This window comes from Aethalodelphis obliquidens, unplaced genomic scaffold (genome assembly GCF_003676395.1).
Source record: "Aethalodelphis obliquidens isolate GAN/ISIS:26980383/991018 unplaced genomic scaffold, ASM367639v1 scaffold4, whole genome shotgun sequence".
Classification (NCBI taxonomy): Eukaryota; Metazoa; Chordata; class Mammalia; order Artiodactyla; family Delphinidae; genus Aethalodelphis; species Aethalodelphis obliquidens.
The window spans coordinates 53058739-53077252 of NW_020837948.1; the positions used below are offsets into that span (position 1 = coordinate 53058739).

Consider the following 18514-nt stretch of genomic DNA (forward strand, 5'->3'; position numbering starts at 1 on the left):
TCCTCTCTCTAAAGTCTAAGACTTTAGATCTTAACCAAGGTCCACAAGGAAGGAAGGAGCAGAGGCAAGGCCATACCAGAATCTTCTTCTTTTTTTTTTTTTTTAATAGGGTCTCTCTTTTTTTAAATTAATTTATTTAATTTATTTATTTTTGGCTGTGTTGGGTGTTCATTGCTGCGTGCAGGCTTTCTCCAGTTGCCACGAGCGGGGGCCACACTTCATTGCGGTGCACGGGCTTCTCATTACGGTGGCTTCTCTTGTTGCGGAGCATGGGCTCTAGGCACGCGGGCTCAGTAGTTGTAGTGCACGGGCTTAGTTGCTCCACGGCATGTGGGATCTTCCCGGACCAGGGCTCGACTCCATATCCCCTGCATTGGCAGGCTGATTCTTAACCACTGTGCCACCAGGGAAGCCCCAGAATCTTCTTAACAAACATTTGCTGCACTTCTCAGCCCTGCAGCACAGCGTTTGCACCTGCCCACTGTCAAGACTGGTTCTCCAAATCTAGTCAGTTCTGGGAGCCTCCAAAGCATTCTCCTTTGCTTAGGATGCTTAGGTCCTGCTGCTTGACTGACAAAGTGATGAACAGTTTCTGGGGATGACCATGCAGAGGAGAGCCTCCCCTCTCCGTGTCCCCATGGCACTGTGTACAGTATCTTATGATATGCCCACTACTGATGTAAATAACAGACTGAGAGCTCCCTGAGCTCTGAGAACGAGGGCCTTACCTACGCTTAGCCCAGTGTCTGGTCAATATTACATATTTAAGATAACGTGTTCAATGAAGTAGTTGGTGAATGAATCTCTTTAGAGAGAAAAGTCATGCTGGTATTAAACAATTGTAAAATTTAAGCAGTATATTATCAAGCACAAATCATAAAGCCTCTTTACAAAGTGTGGAACTGACAGAAAGAATATTTTTAGGCTGTTTTATGAGGAGTTATTGCACATTCTTTGAGGATCTATATACCTGCCAGGACTAATCTTGTTTCATCATTGAAATTTAATCTGAAGGCTTCTTCACAGCAGATTGATGCCTATATAATAGGGGAGAAATATCCAATTTGCCACCAAGAAATGCCTCTGATGTTTAGGTACAGGCCTCTTCCTAAATGAAATAAAGTATCGAAACCTCCAGTTGGTTTTAGCCTTCCAGCATCACTCCAGTCACCAAGTCCTGGCTGATGACTCCTCGTGGGAAAAGATGTACTAGGTCCTGCAGGGTGAGGGCGTCTCAGTGGGCGCCGGCCCCTGGCCCCTCCCACCCGCTGCAGGGTCACAGCCACATCTGGCCCCGCTGGGGTGGGCTCACGTAGATCCCAGGGGGAGCGGGGCTTGCGCTGGGCTGCAGGGCGTTCAGCAAGCAGGGGCGGCGCTGGCACACCTAGTCAGGGCCCACCTCTTCCTCAGCCTAAAGCCATCATGTGAGGCGAGCAGGTGTGTGTATGCGCAGGTTGCCTGAGCGGGAGGCTGTGCCTGCCTAGTGGGGAGGTGGCCCCAGGACAGGGCCCGGCTGGGCGTTGGAGCCTGAGCAGATGAGGAGGGTGCCCCTCACGGGCAATAATGACCTGGAGGTGGTAGATTGGATACACACGGGGGGACTGACCAAATAAGGCAATCTGCCAAGTGGGATGTAAGCCAGGCTTCTCATTGTCAGAAAATGGAGTTAGATATGCGGAAAGAGAAATAAAATGAACCCTGCATTGGTGGATGGGAACTGATGTATACATCTGAATTTGGGGGCACTTCCCTGGCAGTCCAGTCTGTGCTTCCAATGCAGGGGGCACAGGTTCGATCCCTGGTCAGGGAAACAAGGTCCTGCATGCAGAGTGGCCAAAAAAAAAAATCTGAATTTGGGGTTTTATAGATAGGGTATTAGTTTCCCAGGGCAACGAGTTACCACAAACTGGGTGGTTTAAAACAGCAGAAGTTGCTCCTCTCAAGGTTCTGGAGGCCGGAAGTCAGAAGTCAAGGTGAAGGCACAGATACACTCCATCTGTACCCACCTCTTCCAGCTTCTGGTGGTTGTGTGTTCCTTAGCTCGTGACCACATCACACCACCCTCTGTCTCCTCCTCTCCTCTGTGTGACTTGTCCTCTGGGTGTCTATCTTATAAGGATACACGTGATTGCATTTAGGGCCCATCTAGATTATCCACGATAAGCTTCTCCTCTCAGATTGTTAATCACATTTTTTTTTTTTGTTTGCCACATAAGCTAATATTCATATGTTCTGGTGAGTAGGACATGGACATATCTTTGGGGAGAACCATCATTCAATCCACTATAGACAGATATACACACACACTTACACTTTGTAGCTGTGTCCACAGTGAGGGCCTGGGAGCAGTGACACTCCAACAGCAACAAGCACATCTTTGTATGGTACTTCCACTTTTCTGCAAGTTTGTGACTGTCTAAAAACACACACACAAATCAGGAGTGATCTTCAGTCTAGTAAATGGTCAACTGCCAGATATAATTTGAGGAGCTGCCCAGAGCCATCAGCTAGTTTCCATACATGTTTATCACTGCTAGTTTCCATACATGTTTATCACAGGGACTAAATCTATTTCACTCATCATTTCATTTATCCAGTGCCTTGAACAGTCTCTGGGACACAGGAGGCACTCAATAAATATGCACTGATTGAATGAATGAATGAGTGAAGGTAGCTTGACTAAGAGAGGCATGGCCTTTGAAGTTAGATCTGGGTAAACTCCCATCTCTCTCATTTCCTAATTGTGTGGTCCTGACCCCACTGGTCACCTTCTCAGCCTAGCTGAGACTCCAGCCAGATTACTGAGTTTGAATCCTGTCTTTACTATTTCCTAGTTGTGTGGTCTTTGGCAAGTTGCTTCAGTTTCCTCATCTATAAAATGGGAATTATAATAATACCCACACTTCATAGGGCTGTGTAGCATGTTATGAGTAGCTCAGATGGTTTCACTGGAGAATTCTAACAAATGTTTAAAGAACAATTTCTTCTAGAATATGGAGGGAACACTTCCCAATTCATTTTATGAACCTGACACCAAAACCAAAGACAGTAAAGAAAAAAAAGAAAAAGAGGAGAGACCAATATGTCTCAAAAATGTAGATGTAAAAATCCTTAACGGAATATCAGCAAAGAGACTTCAGCAACATGTAAAATGAATTATACCCCATGACCAAGTGGGGTTATTCCAGAGATGCAAGGCTGGCTCCATATTTGAAAGCAATCCCTGGAGTCCAGCCTACTGTCAAGCAATGGGGGTGGCAGCCAGGGGGTTCCACTGAGCTGTTCCTGGAATGAAGGTAGGGCCAAGCAAACCCTGGGAAGAGAAAATATTGGACTCTATACACATGGCTTTTGTTCAAAAAAATAAAGTGCTGCACTCCACATGCATTAGGTAACACCTGGCTTGTACATCTAATGCTTGTCTGAGAGCTGGGGCCACGGAAGGCACAGGAACAAACAGGAGAAAGTTTTGCTTGAGGCTCCAGGCGCTAAATGGGACAGTTCAATTTCCCAAGGTCAGCGTGACCCCAAGAATAGGGCCCAGGAGCAAAAAAGACCCTCCAGGCAAGAACTTGGCACCCGAAATACATGGAAACACACTCTGAATTTTTTGTTTAGGAACTCTGTATTTAAACTTTGAACCATATCCGTATAAATTTGAATTTGAAAACACTGACCTGGCGCCTTTCATAACCTCTACCAAAGGTGGAGATAGAGACTGCTAGCTAATAAAGTTCATCTCTGTGTGAAACACTTTAAATGACCAAACCCTCTGCCTGGGACTCATCTCATAAAAAGAAAAGGCTCCCAGCTGCCTGTGGTGTTCAGAACAGTAAGTATCATGGCTCTTGGTGCCTTGCCACCATCCCCTCGGCACTCGCCATTCCAGCTTCCAGTACAAGCTGACAGCATCCTCCCTTCCTAAGGAGGCAAAGCTCTGCCTGAGAGCCCGCTCTTGCCCTGCAGTCAGTGTAAGTGCTGAGGAATTTATGCTGGGAAGCAGCTCTCAGCCAATGAAAGGTGGAGACTGGAGGGTAGAAACCTCCAATCTCCTCCATGTCTCCGGCAGGAATAACTCAGGCTGTTCTTCACAAACTTGGATGTGCTTATGACTCCCCTGGGAATCTTAATAAAATGCAGATTCTGATTTAGCAAGTCTGGGGTGGGGCCTGAGATTCTGCATTTCTAACAAGCTCCCAGGTGGTGCTGATGCTGGTCTGAGGACCACACTTTTTTTTGCCTCTCACTGTTGTGGCCTCTCCCGTTGCGGAGCACAGGCTCCGGACGCGCAGGCTCAGCGGCCATGGCTCACGGACCCAGCAGCTCCGCGGCATGCGGGATCCTCCCGGACCGGGGCACGAACCCGCGTCCCCTGCATCGGCAGGTGGACTCTCAACCACTGCGCCACCAGGGAAGCCCAGGACCGCACTTTTGACTCTCCTACAGGTGCTTTCTGCAGTTTTCTCCCAAATAAACTGCTTGCTCTCAAATTCCTGTTGGAGGGTCCGCTTCTGGGGGAAGCACTTTTTTTCTGTCTCTTTTCTTATATGTCATGCTCCTTGCTCTCAGTTTTCTCAAAGCCTGACCATTATCTTTGCAATGTGAGCCAGGGCCAACACCTCATTCCCTCATCTCCAGAATGACGGGGTTCAACTGTCTAGTTTCCCTCCTACACCAACATTCTAAAGATGTTCTTATTATTCTAGTGATTATCATGCTTTCCATACTCTTCCTGATCAGCTTTCCTGCTCTTGTGCATGACCTTCTAAAAATCAAGCTGGCTTCACAGCCTGCTCATCTCCAAAAGATGTCTCTAAACAGAAATGGAAAATGGAAGCCTTTTTTTCAAACATAATAGCAAAAATCCTTGACAGATAAAGGATATAGCAAATGTTCACACATGCAGATGTTATTGAGAAAAACATAAGAACAGTAGTTTCAGGCAGAGGCTATGAAAATGAAAATCAGTGCAAAACCAACAAAAGCTATGAAACCATAATCAAGACATCTAATTAGGAGATAATATATATAAGAAAACAATAGTGACTTTGTGTACTGTGTCTGCTTCTTTGATCAAACGTTCCTAGACATACATATACAGACACATGCTATCCCTTTCCAGATAATCACTTCAGAAAGCCACCAAGTATACGTATAAAGCAAGTACACAAGTCCTTACATATTATTATCACTTCAGTCACCATTTTTTACCCAAAACAATACAACCCAACCTAAACACACACTTTATTTCCAATAACTTAATAAAATTTCTAAAATATTAATAAATGAAATTCATGCATGTAACCGTTATTTATTGCTGTGTAACAATCCCCCAATCACAGTGACATGCAACAATAAATAGTTATGTCTCATTCAGGAGTCTGCATGTCTGCTGTGTGGCTCAGCTTCAGGCTGCAAGTCTGCAGGTTGGCTGGAATGGCTCTGCAATATGTGAATTCAGCCCGGCACCCAGATGCCAATGGGGCAGCAGGTCAGGCTAGCATCTTCTCACTGCAGAGGTCAGATGTTCCTGAGAACAGGAGCATGTGGTACCTCCAAGGGCTAGGTCCAAATTGGTACACTGTTACCTCCTCACATTCCGTTCCAAAGCAAGTCATGTGGCCAGGGCCAACATCAATAAGTGCCTCGCATGGAGTTATTAGTAGACTCAGTGAATATTTGCTGAACAATGATCTAATCTGCCAAGATGCTATTAAGAACTCTAGAGGCACTTGCCAATGAGGAATGCCAAAAGTGATATGAGTAATAACACTGTCATTGAAATCAGCATATAAGCACATGAGGGGACCATCCTGGAAGCACACATTTTAATTTGTTTGTTTAAAAAAGTCATTTTCATGCTTTTTATAAAAGTCAAACTTCATACTTCCCTAACTGAATGCATCTAATTCTTATTTATGCTTATATGGGACAGAAACCTACTCACAGAGGATCCTGAAAAGTTATCAAGTCCATCTTTCCTTCATTCCTCTCTTACATTAAAAAAAAAAAAATCTTTAAAAGGAGAAGCAAAATTACCAGAATCTCCATTCTGATGCTCCAGGCTGGGGCTTGGCAGGCCATCTGCACAAGGATAAAAAAGCAGCACTGATTTGTTGGAGTCAGTTAGACTTTGTGGTAAGTCAGGAGTCCTGAATTCAAGTCAGGTGCTCTACTATCTTAACTGCTCCTTTTACATCAGCTGCCTGTCTGACACATGGTTTTCTCTCCAGGTGTCCATTCCCTCACCCATCCCAGATGCAGCCAGCCCTCACAATATGACATCTATGGCTCTATAACATGCTGGAGGTTTTCTGGTGTCACTGTTTCCATAATGGAAACTGCTTTGTAGAGTCACTGATTTCAGCTCTAGAAAGTGTAACAGCTTATATGTGCTAAAGTTTGACAATGAGAACGCTAATGTTCTAGATTCTGTCTCTCATAAAGAAGAAATTCTCTTGGGATTTGTTGGGCTCATTTGTAATGAGTTGACAGGTTTTTTTGTTTTGTTTAATTAATTAATTAATTTATTTATTTATTTATGGCTGTGTTGGGTCTTCGTTGCTGCGCACGGGCTTTTCTCTAGTTGCGCCGAGCGGGGGCTACTCTTCGTTGAGGTGCACAGGCTTCTCATTGCAGTGGCTTCTCTTGTTGCAGAGCATGGACTCTAGGCGCGTGGGCTTCAGTAGTTGCAGCACATGGGCTCGGTAGTTGTGGTTCGCAGGCTCTAGAGCGCAGGCTCAGTAGTTGTGGCACATGGGCTTAGTTGCTCTGTGGCATGTGGAATCTTCCCAGACCAGGGCTCGAACCCTTGCATTGGCAGGTGGATTCTTAACCACTGCGCCACCAGGGAAGTCCAAGTTGGAAGCTTTTAACTGTAAATTCTCTATATTAAAACCAAAAGGTTGACTTCCCTTATTGGGTGACTTCTGATGTGCCAGCAAAGATCAGCCCTTTTTAAATTTTTCTCCGTTTGTTTGGCAGTGGAGGTAATTTCATAACAAAAAGATGAATAACAGGGGGTTTTGGAGCCATTATATTATCCTAAGACTCAGAAGGTGTATTTTGAACTAGGGATGGGAAGAGTGAGTGCCCACCCTACCTGGCAGTCTACAGCCAGAAAAAAAAGAAAATAAGAAGTCAAATACTTTAAAATCAACTTCTAAAGCAAAAGGTCTACATTTCTCTGGACAGCATTTAACTAATTAATTATTAACTCCCCATCACCTGTCAAGTTCTTCAGACTGATAATAACCTCACTCTTTACTTGGCAAACACCTATGTCACCTTAGCCGGGCACACGCTATGACTTTTGTACTTTATCTCATTTAATTCTCTGCACAGTCCTCTTGAGATAAGTACTGCTATCCCCCCTTTATAGGTGAGAAACCCGGTCTAGTTCCAGCTTTGCCAACCTCGGCCGCCCGAGTCAGTGTCTTCTGAGACAGAAGAGAGTTCCCTTTCGCCCTCCTCGCGGTATTCCTGGCCCCTTAAATCTCACCTCCCGGTGCACCAGGTGGCCCAGTGGCCAGCAGGGCGCGGGGTGCGGGGCCGGGGTGGCAGCGGCTCGGTGCCCTTTGGAGCGGGGGCGGGCCCAGTTGGTGGCCGGGCGGCGGCCAGGGCCGGTTGCTTCGCACTCTTGACCGGCCATGGAGCTGGAGCGGCCGGCGCCCGGCGAGGTGCACGTGAGCCAGGCCATCCAGCCCGCGCACGCCAACCTCCGCGGAGAGCTGAGCGCCGCTCAGCTGCTCAAGTGGATCGACGCTGCCGCCTGCCTGGCGGGTAGGGGTGCTGGAAGGGGAGGGTAGGATGGGGGAGACCCAGGGGGTCTGGAGTGGAGGAGCCCTGAGTGGGGGCGGGGCCCAGTGTGTGTAGCGGAGGGGCGTGTCTGGGAACTGGGAAGCGGGCTGGGATGTGGGGATACGGGGTGACGGAGGTCCAGACGGCAGAGGTCGGGCTGCTGTCACACCAGGACCCCTGATCGGTGAGGAGGGAGAAGGAAGGAGAGGAGGGTATTGACAGAGCTTTAAACCCCGTGCAGCTGGGAAGTAATGATTGAGATTGTTCATCCAACACTGGGAATGACCTAGACCAGTGGTTCTCAAACCTTTTAGTCTTAGGACTCCTTTACCCCATAAAATAAACGAGGACCCCCAGAGAGCTTTCGTGTTTGTTCTTTTACCCATATTTACCATATGCGAAATTTTAAAAAATAATTCATTTGAAAAGAACAAAAACCCATTACATGTTTTTATTGTAAAATAACTATATTTTCAGCAAGAACAAAAATGTAGAGTACTGGTTTACATTTCTGCAAATCTCTTTAATGTCTAGTTTAATACATCACTCACCTCTTATATCTGCTTCTGAATTCAGTTTGTTGCCTTCCACACCGTCATGTAGTCTCTGCGAAGGACCTTTGCACCTGCTGTTATTTTTGCCTTTACACTCTTCTCTTGGGCCTTTCCATGCATTCCATCTCCACTAAATATCATTTATGCAGAGCAGTCTTTCCTAACTACCTGCTTTACATTTGCACCCTTTCATCACAACACCCTTTCCAAATTCCTCCACACCACTTAGCACAATCCGTAATTACTTTGTGTACATATATGTTCACCTTTTATTTCCTGCCTGGCCAATTAGCATGTAAACTGAAGCTTAGTAAGCACTTAATAAGTAAGCACTAAATAAAAACTTCCTGATTATATGGATGGGTAATTGGATGGATGGGTCCAGAACTTGGAATCTCATTTCTAAAAGGAAGCCAGGCTTTGTTTGCGTAAGGCACTTAATAGACTCAGCAAATGTACATTTTAAGTAAAATATGTTAGGATAAAATATTAGAGCTGGAAGGAGCTTAAGATCGTGTATCCCAGGACTCTTATTTTATACAGGACAAAAGTAAAGCTCAGCTGATTACAAATTCCTGTTTTCTTCAATGAGTGTGCATAGAGTTTCTAATCCCCTGTGTGTTAACCACCCGCAAAATTCAGTCATATATCTGATGCCAATCTGTTTATTTTCTGTTTGTTGATAGGTCTGTTTGGTTTCTGTCTTAACAGTTTTTATCAGGATTTGAGGTCTGTTATAATAACAATAATGGAGACATGAATATAAAAGTAATTCACATGTATGAGAAACAAGTATAGAAATTATTCAGTTGCCATGCCTATTGCCATGGCAACTGAATTCATTATGTGAATATTGATGTGACTTTTAAAGTTACCTCACTTAGTGCTTCTGTCCTATAATGGAGAAACAATTGCCCTCCTGCAATTTTCATTAAGATTTCTATGGTTTTACACCTTTGGAAACTCGGATCACAGCAGGAGTCAATTGATAACCAATTACTGTGGACCTTAATAGTTATATTACTAATAATACAATATTGAAGAAACCTTTATGATAAAGTTGGTTTGGAAACACGGTTAATGTTAATCCTTGTAGGAAAACAAGGATTAGAATTAGCCACTGACCTTGTTAGAATTAGCCACCGGCCTCATCTGGAGACCAGAAGATACTGAAACAATATCTTTAATACTAAATATTATAAAAATTGTCAACCAAGAGCTTCAAGGCCCTGTGCATGGTTTATCCTCAGCCTTCCCCTCAGCCTTATCTTACCTACTCTCCTTCTTGCTTTTTGCATTTTTGCCACAAAAACCCCAGGACCTTTGTAGTCACTGTTCCTTCTGCCCAGCAAGCCCTTCCCTGCTCTCCTCCACAACACACAACTGTTTTACTCCTTCTCATCTTTCAGATCTTACTTCAAGCATCCTCTCCACAGGGAAACCTTCCCTGACATGCCACCTAGGTGTGGTTCCTCAGTTTACAGACCCTCACAAAATCCATGTTTCCTTCAGATCACCTAACTCATTTTGTTATTATGTATTCATTTAATTAATGTCTGGCTCCTCACTAGATTCCATGAGAATAGGGATAGTAGCTGTTTTATATTTCCAGCACCTTACAGAGAGGCTGGCATAGCACAAGTGTTCAATCAATATTAGTTAAAAGAAAGAATGAATGAAGCCACCGTCATTTTTATCAGTCATCATACCTGGACTATATCCACTTAGCTGTTCCTCAGCTTCTCTCAGTTTCCCCAGGAAATCAGAAATAGCTTTAGGGTTTCTCCACTTTTACTGGCATACTGCATGAAGGGCAATCAAAACCAAGAACCAGAACAGACTGGTCCTGTTGAATTCATATCTGTCACACTTGTAAAAAGAAAATAAACACATGTAAAAATTGTGGCCTGTGTTGGTTCCCCATATTTTCATTTTTCATTTTTAATTTAATGGCCCTTGAAAGTCTATAATGTAAAACATGGCAGTTGAGCTCCTGAATCCCATATGCAGCCAAGTACTTCTCTAGGGAGCATTCCTTGGTTGGTCTTTTCTTTTCTCAGAGTTCCTGTTGCTTCTGTAGTAAAAATAACTATTTAGAACAATGTATTTGATTTTTATAAGCCAAAATTGCCTCTTTTGTAAAATAGAACTAATAACAGTATCAACCTCATGTAATTGATATGCATACTTAGCTCAGTGCCAGGCCAATAATAAATCATAATTATTATGATTATGTTTCTTTGTGCTATATATACATAGAAGACACCCAATATATACAATAAAAATTTAGTCTTTTATTGGTTTTTGCACTTTAGTTATCATTTAAATCATTCAAAATTTGGTAACTCATGTTGATGTACATGGTAACACTTTACCTACAAGAATAGTTTAATAAACTCAACATATCATTCCCTCATGTCAGGTGACCAGAATGAATGTCTATTACATACCCTTTAGTCAACACTTTATTGACTATGGCTAGATCTCTGTCACTGAGTAGACTCATTAAAAGATAGGACTGATAACAGCTCAGTGTCTGGAAATCAATGGGAATTTAACAAATGTTTGATATACTGAATTAAATTGAACCCAACTTTCTAGAGCCTAATACTTTTATGTTTCCTTCCTCTAATTGAACTTTAGAGCTGGGAAACCCATTTCCCCGCCTCCATCACTCACACACAGAGTTCTGCTATGGTTAGTTTTCTGGTAACTCAGTTTATGTTATCTGCATATTTGGAAGAATAGTTATTTCCAACTAGTAAAACCAGAATGTCCAGTTTTCTACAGAATTAGATCATAGGGAGGAATGTTTTAAATACTTGCTATCTGGAGTATTTTCTCATATCACTTTACCTGGGACTATCAATATATATTGCAATTAAAGTAATCCACTACACACAAAGAATGCAAATTCAATATAATTCACTGTCTCTTTTTCATAATATGACAGCAGGAGTGAAGTCTCCAAAATTAAAATGGAGTTAAAATTTCTTTAAAAAGCTAATGCAGTCTGTTTGGGTTTTAACTGACTGTTCCTCAAAATGAAATTCTGGAAAAACCACATGTCAAGATTTTTCCCAAAGAGGAAAAATTCAGATACTTTTACATAAAGTAAAACCAACAATCAAAAAAAAAAATCTCAACAAATTAACTGCAGACAGAGGGACTTCCCTGGTGGCGCAGTGGTTAAGAATCCGCTTGCCAATGCAGGGAACACGGGTTCAAGCCCTGGTCCAGGAAGATCCAGGAAGATCCCAACTAAGCACATGCACCACAACTACTGAGCCTGCGCTCTAGAGCCTGCAAGCCACAACTACTGAGCCCATGTGCCACTACTACTGAAGCCCATGCACCTAGAGCCTGTGCTCTTCAACAAGAGAAGCCACCACAATGAGAAGCCCGTGCACCGCAACGAAGAGTAGCCCCCGCTCGCTGCAACTAGGGACAGCCCAAGGGCAGCAACGAAGACACAACACAGCCAAAAATAAATAAATAAATAAATAAATAAATAAATATTATAAAATGCAGGCAGGGAACATGGAAATAACTGGAGTGCTTCCCTAATCTCTCTCACCCTACTCAATGCTTTTCTCCTCCAACATAATTAATGCATAGTGAATTTCATATGAATTTGGTAGTAATAAATAATAAATATTGATTAAATACTTACTATGTGCCCATCTCTATTTCTCTGATGCCCAGACAAGTTTCTCTCTGATTTGGGGTATGAACTTAAGGTCTTCCACACTGTTCAGTGCTTGCACTGGTTAAGTGGTTTAAATATATTCAGCTACTGGTTATGTGGGATAATAGATACAGCTTTGATGCATTGTTTTTTTAAACGAAAGAAGGGTAGTACCTGACAAAATATTTAAATTTGACACCAACTTACTAAAGTTACTATCTGAATAGCTAGATATGCTGGGTATTGGTGCTGAATTTCAAATCAAAGACAGTATAAGTTAAAACTTCGGAGAAAGTACAGTAATTTCCATGCAGTAGAAAAATAACTTATTGAGCAAAGGAACTGTTATCAATCCAGTTCATCCAGAAGTGTGGGCACAGTGGTCCTATACTGCATAAGAGGATGAGTTACTAGAATAAATCCACTTGTTTTATTCCTTTTCCTGCATGCTTAAATATTTTAATAACTATTAATGCAGCCCATTTTTAACCTATTTTTTGAAGCTGAAAAACATGCTGGGGTTTCCTGTGTTACAGCCTCAGTGGATGACATACAATTTGAGGAGACAGCTAGGTAAGTGGCATTGCTTTATCACACCTTTCTCCTGGGTTTATTGGTTCATTTACAACATGTATTTGTGGCACCTAAGCATACTCATTTGGAGTCAGGGATCCAATTTGTTAATGTAACATTTGAACCAATGTAAATCAGTAAAACATAATAATAATTTCAGGACCTACTTTTAGTAAATACTATTAAGTGTAAATTTGCAGCCCTGATTTTGTTGAGAAATAGCTCTCAGCATTAAATGCATTCTGGTATAAGGCACTGCAGGATTTCTAAAAGCTGGTTCTGAATGGCTCCTTCCTTTACTATTAATGATAATAAGTATCTCTATGATGGTGAATTTCATCATTAGGTTGTTGGGTAAACATTAATTCATCTGAGTAGAGGTGTTAAATTATGAAAAACATTTTATGTGTAGGAGTGTGTATATGTTTTACCATCTCTTATTGTAGAAAATTTCAAGATACACAAATCTTTCAACCATATACAAAAGTAGAGAGAATACTACCATGTATCCCCAAGGACCCAACACCTAACTACAACAATAATCAACTCATAAATGCTGCTGTTTTATCAATACCCTTCCATACTCCCCCACATACCTAGATTATTTTGAAGCAAATCCCAGACATCATCTCTGAATATTTCAGTATATATTTCTAAAAGATCAGGGCTCTTTTAGAAAACATAATAACGTAACTGCAATACCATTAAGAAAAACTATCATTCCCAATGGTCTCAAAAAAAAATTTTTTTTAATTTAAACAATTGGTCTATGGATTGAATCAGGATCCAATATGGCTGATATGACCTTTAACATAAAAATTTCCCTTTCTTCTTTTCTCTTGCAATTTGTTTTTTAAAGAAACCTGGTCATTTGTCCTATAGCGTTTACCACATTTTGTATCTGCTCACTGTATACCTGTTTAACATGCTCACTGATGCAGGGTTGGTCATTATTTCTATGCCTTTTTGGTGGACAGAATTAAGAATTATTTTTTTTAAAGAGGTTACATTAATAACTGTAATAAACTAGGGTTATATGGTTTTACTTAATTTATCTGATTTTATGTAACTCTTTTTTTTCTTTCTGAATATCTTGATCCTAAAAGAACCATCCCAGACTAGAAACAGATGATCTTCTCTCTTCTTTTTTCTTATGTTATGTTTAGAAAAAGGAAGAGAGAAGATCATCTGTTTCTAGTCTGGGATGGTTCTCAAGGACCACGGGGTAGCTGCCACCTGTTTTCAAAACCCTAAGTAGTCTGTCCAGTGAGATGCCCACTTCATCTCTACAACCTCCAGCTTACATTTATCTATTTGGCACTTATTCATTTATATACAAACAAAATTAAGTTAAATAAAACGACATGCATAAAGAAGTTATATCTCCAAAGCTAACCCAAAAGAAATTTTTGGTAGGCATTAGAATCATAGATATGGAAAGACCTTTAGAACTCAACCCAATCATCTCTTTGTACTGATAAGAAACTGAAGCCTAAGGCCCAGAGCCAGCCAAAGGACAGAGGACACTTAGAGCCTGGATCTTCTTATGCTCTATCCAGTGCTTTCTCCAACCCACTTCTTCTATCTTTGTGATCAGCAACCTTTATTGAACATCTCATAATGCTTGTTCTCATAGGTAGCTGCAGTGTCAGTGAAAGAGCCCTTGACATTCTAGAGACTTGTAGATATAGATAAAGGTCTATTGGGTCTATTGACTAAGCACAGATACTAGCTATGTGATTTTTCCTAAAGTAGAAAAAGTTGACATGTGTTTGTATCTCAACACAATTACAGATTACTGAAAATCCAAACTTATTTGGGAATAGATTAAAGCACCATTATTAAATTTAGGAATGCCAACAGTATATTGCAATAAAACATCTATTATGTACTTTCCAATCCTAAATTCTGTAACTTAGACTTAACTAGTAACCTCATCATTAAAGTGTGGTTTGCCATTTGAACCATTTTGTGTTTGTGTTACCAGAAAGGATTTGTGGCCACTAAAATATATGGGACCTGCACCATTAAAAAAAGAAAATTAAGAACTACATATAGAAAGCCATACAATTTGTTTAAAAGCCATATTATTTTTTTTTACTATATTGATTTTTAAAAAATATTTATTTATTTGGTTGCATCAGGTCTTAGTTGCGGCAGGCGGGCTCCTTAGTTGTGGCACGCAAACTCTTGGTTGCAGCATGCACGTGGGATCTAGTTTCCAGACCAGGGATCGAACCCAGGCCCCCTGCATTGGGAGCACAGAGTCTTAACCACTGTGCCATCAGGGAAGTCCCACATTAGATATTTTTTCAATTCACAATATATATTGAATATACCAAAAGTACTGCTCTAGGTTCAATAGAATATGTGAATGTTTATGACACAATACTGAAGTGTGGCAGTCACTCAGTCTGGTAAGAAAGTCAAACAAATACATAGTCATCAGAATAGAAAGTATGATAGGATGCATGCCTAGGGTGAGATATAAATTCTGTGGGGTAGATAAAAGGTACATTTTGACTGGAGAACCAATGAGAGTTTCATGATGGAGGTAGTATTTAATGTGGGCCTTGAATGAGGTATAGATTTTCACTGGTGAATAGGAAAAGGACTTCACAAGATGAGGTACATACATGTAAGAGCCTAAGCATTGAGGTGGGAAGAAGTGGGGGGTGGTTAGGAAAAGCCTGGCGTGCAGAGATGATGCCCCAGCAGCACTGTGGGGCTGGGTAACAGAAGACCTTGAATGCCATGCTATGAAATTGATTTTACTTGGGATTTTAGCAGAATGAAAAGCAGAATGTCTCCTGCTTTTAAAGGAAGGGCAGAGTTCACAAAAGAGACAAAAACGTGGGAAGGTGGACTTCCCTGGTGGTCCAGTGGTTAAGACTCAGCACTTCCACTGCAGGGGGAGCAGGTTCGAGCCCTGGTCAGGGAAGTTACACATGCCACATGGTGTGGCCAAAAAAAAAAGTGGCAAGATGCTTCCCCTCCTCAGAGTCTGACAGGCAGAGGTGGAAGATTTTGGTAGTATATGAGTACAAAGTACTACAGTAGCTTTGAAGAGGGACTCTCTGCCTCGTGTTATCACTGTAAATCTCTGCTAGAAACTTTACCAAACAGAGTTAGGAAATCTAGGAGGAACAAGTTTAAGGAAAAGAGAAAATTGGTTTGGGTTTGCATGTGCTAAGTGTGGGGATTAAGTGAAATTAGGTAATGTGTGTGTAAGCAGCTATCACTCAGCCTAGTAGGGCCTCCATAACCATTAGCTGAATCTGCTGAGAGAAGTTTGAAAATATGGCTCTGTGTTTCAAGAATGAGGTTCGGGCTAAAGATTTAGATTTGAGAATCATCTCTATAAAGATGATAGGATTGTGGAAGAGAACAAGGTCTTCAGGAAGAGGCCGAAATGAGAAAAAACAAAGAACATAAATTTGGTGGATGGCTACCATTAAGGAATGGATTAAGAAAGGGAAATCAGTGAAGAAAACTGAGAATGAAGAGAGAACAGTATTTTGGAAGCCAAGGGAAGAGAAGGTTTCCTGAAGAAAGAGGTTGATTGATGCTGTTAAATGAGAGAAGACCTTGGATTTAGCTGTTAGGAAGTGACTTCAGAGATATCAGGAGTAAGATGTGGAAGCAACAGCTAGATTTGAGTGGCTGAGAAGTGAATGAGAGATGAAACCCCCAAACTTCTAAACCTGACAAAATCCTAATCTTTTAAGACCCATCTCAGATGTTACCTCTTCTATGGCTCCTTCCCTGACTTTTCACATTAGTCACTTCTGGGTGTTTTTGCAATACTTGATTCTTTCTTCCTTTTGAAAAATTTCATAGCGTTGCACTTCACCTGTCTGCATCCTGATGTCCCAAGTGAAGACTGGTCTCCTTGATGTCATCAACCTTATCTTGTTAATCACTGTATCCTGAGGTCTTAGTTTCGTGCCAGGACTAGTTGTAACTCAGTAAACATTTGTTAAATGTATGAGCTGGAAAAAGAAAAAGATTATTTTAGGAAGTTTGAATATGGAGAAATATAGAGGAGAAGAGAAAAAAATGTTGTGATAGAATAAACTTGAGAGAAAGATTTTTAGCAAGGAAAAGCCTTGAACATTTTCACAGACTGAGAAGGAGTCAAGGAAGGGGCAGAGATTGAGGGTACAAAAGAGGAAAGAGCTGCCTAAGCCAGGCCATGGTGCAGGAAGAAAGGTAAGAGTAGGATGGGATCAAGGGCACGGGTAAAGAAAGAGGTCTGGAAGAGATCTATTTTTCTTCCCCTGAAACAGAAGATTGAGAAGAATAGTGAGAATGTAGTTCAACTTTGAAGTCAGGGAGAAAAACTGAGGAGGCTTATATTGGGTAGACCCTTAGGTGACTGAAGGGCCAGAACACAAAAGCTTTGAAACAACTAGGGTTACATGACCAGAGTCCCAGTAATAATGTGGAGTGAATGGATCATCTGGCAACATTGAGGGCTCCTGTAAACCGAGTAAAGGTATTCAGTTTGTTTGCTTGCTTGTATGTTTACCATTTATTTGTTAACCAACATTTAAAAATATCAATTGTATAGGTTTGCATGTGTGTTCGTTTTCTCTTAACCGAACAGCTGTGGTACAGTCAAGTATCTGTTGTAGATTTGGAAATCATTTTGCACACCATCTTTGCAAAGGCCGTTTTCTGTTAAAAAGAGGTAGTCAGCTAACTCTTGTGTGGTTTACAATAATCAGTATCTATTTTTAGTGCTGTCTCGTTATGTTATTGAGTTTCTCATGCATGAACATTATCAGCATAAGGTGGAACTGTTCTATGGCACAAACATTTAAGTGAATCTCCAAGTCTGAAATGAGATGTGCTAGAATTACTGTTGTTTTTTTTTTTTAATCTAGAGTTGGACAAGTTATAACCATCAAAGCGAAAGTTACTAGAGCGTTCAGCACAAGCATGGAGGTAAGAGGCTCCCTTTTCTTCCTTCTGCCTGTTGGTGCTCATTTCTTCATTGTTTACAGAGGAGAGAGGAGGAGGCCTGGAATAACTTGGAGTTCATGTGATTCTGAATTTCAGAAGGCCCTTGAATCTGTAGTTAGGCTCACAGGTAAATAATAAGCCTGTGTTTCCCTGCTACTAAAATTAAATGTGATGCAATGAACTATTTTTACATAAAAGGATATACACAAAGTAAACATACAAGGGAGGGCACTCCCTTGGTTCTTTGCCAGGTATAGGTTTTATTTCTTAATTATTCTGACTCTATTACTATTCTAATTCTACTTGTTCCCTATCTCCTCACCTATAATGAAAACTAGCCCCACAATTAACTAATTTTTGAAAGGCAGAGTAATTGGAGCAAGAAGGGAAGCTTAGATTTTTCTTCTTCGCCTACCTGGTTTTCTTTTCTTTATTATAGCTATGAATACAAAATTCTTGGGAGATTTTGAAGTCTCTATCCAGGTTAAAATAGCAGGAAAGGAGTTCATGGATCCCATGTTGCAACTTGTAGTTTGCTCAGTAGCAGTCCCTTTGATCTCTGGGCACAAAAGACATGTAGGGACTTACATTTGTTTCTTAGGGATTCTATGACAAAGTTTCACAGATTAGGTGCCTTAAACAACAGAAATTTATTGTCTCACTGTTCTGGAGGCTAGCAGTCCTACATCAAGGTGTCAGTAGGGTTGGTTCCTTCCAAGGCCTATGGGAGAGAATCTGCCCCCATCCTCCCTCCTAACCTCTGGTGGTTTGCCAGTGGTTTGCTTCACCCCGATCTCAGCCTTCATCTGCACATGGTGTTCTCCCTATGTGTGTGTGTGTGTGTGTGTGTATGTGTCCAAATTTTCCCTTTTTATTAAAAAAAATTTTTTAACATCTTTATTGGAGTATAATTGCTTTACTATGGTGTGTT

General features: G+C 41.4%; 1 long non-coding RNA gene across 1 annotated transcript; it reads right to left on the reverse strand.

Moving 5' to 3' along the window:
* Window positions 1-8238: 8238 nt before the first annotated feature.
* On the reverse strand, window positions 8239-18493 carry LOC113617375 (uncharacterized). Its single transcript, XR_003431625.1, has 2 exons — window positions 16362-18493; window positions 8239-10223 (listed from the first exon to the last, which is right to left on the reverse strand). It is a non-coding gene; the product is annotated as an uncharacterized LOC113617375 (long non-coding RNA).
* Window positions 18494-18514: the final 21 nt, after the last annotated feature.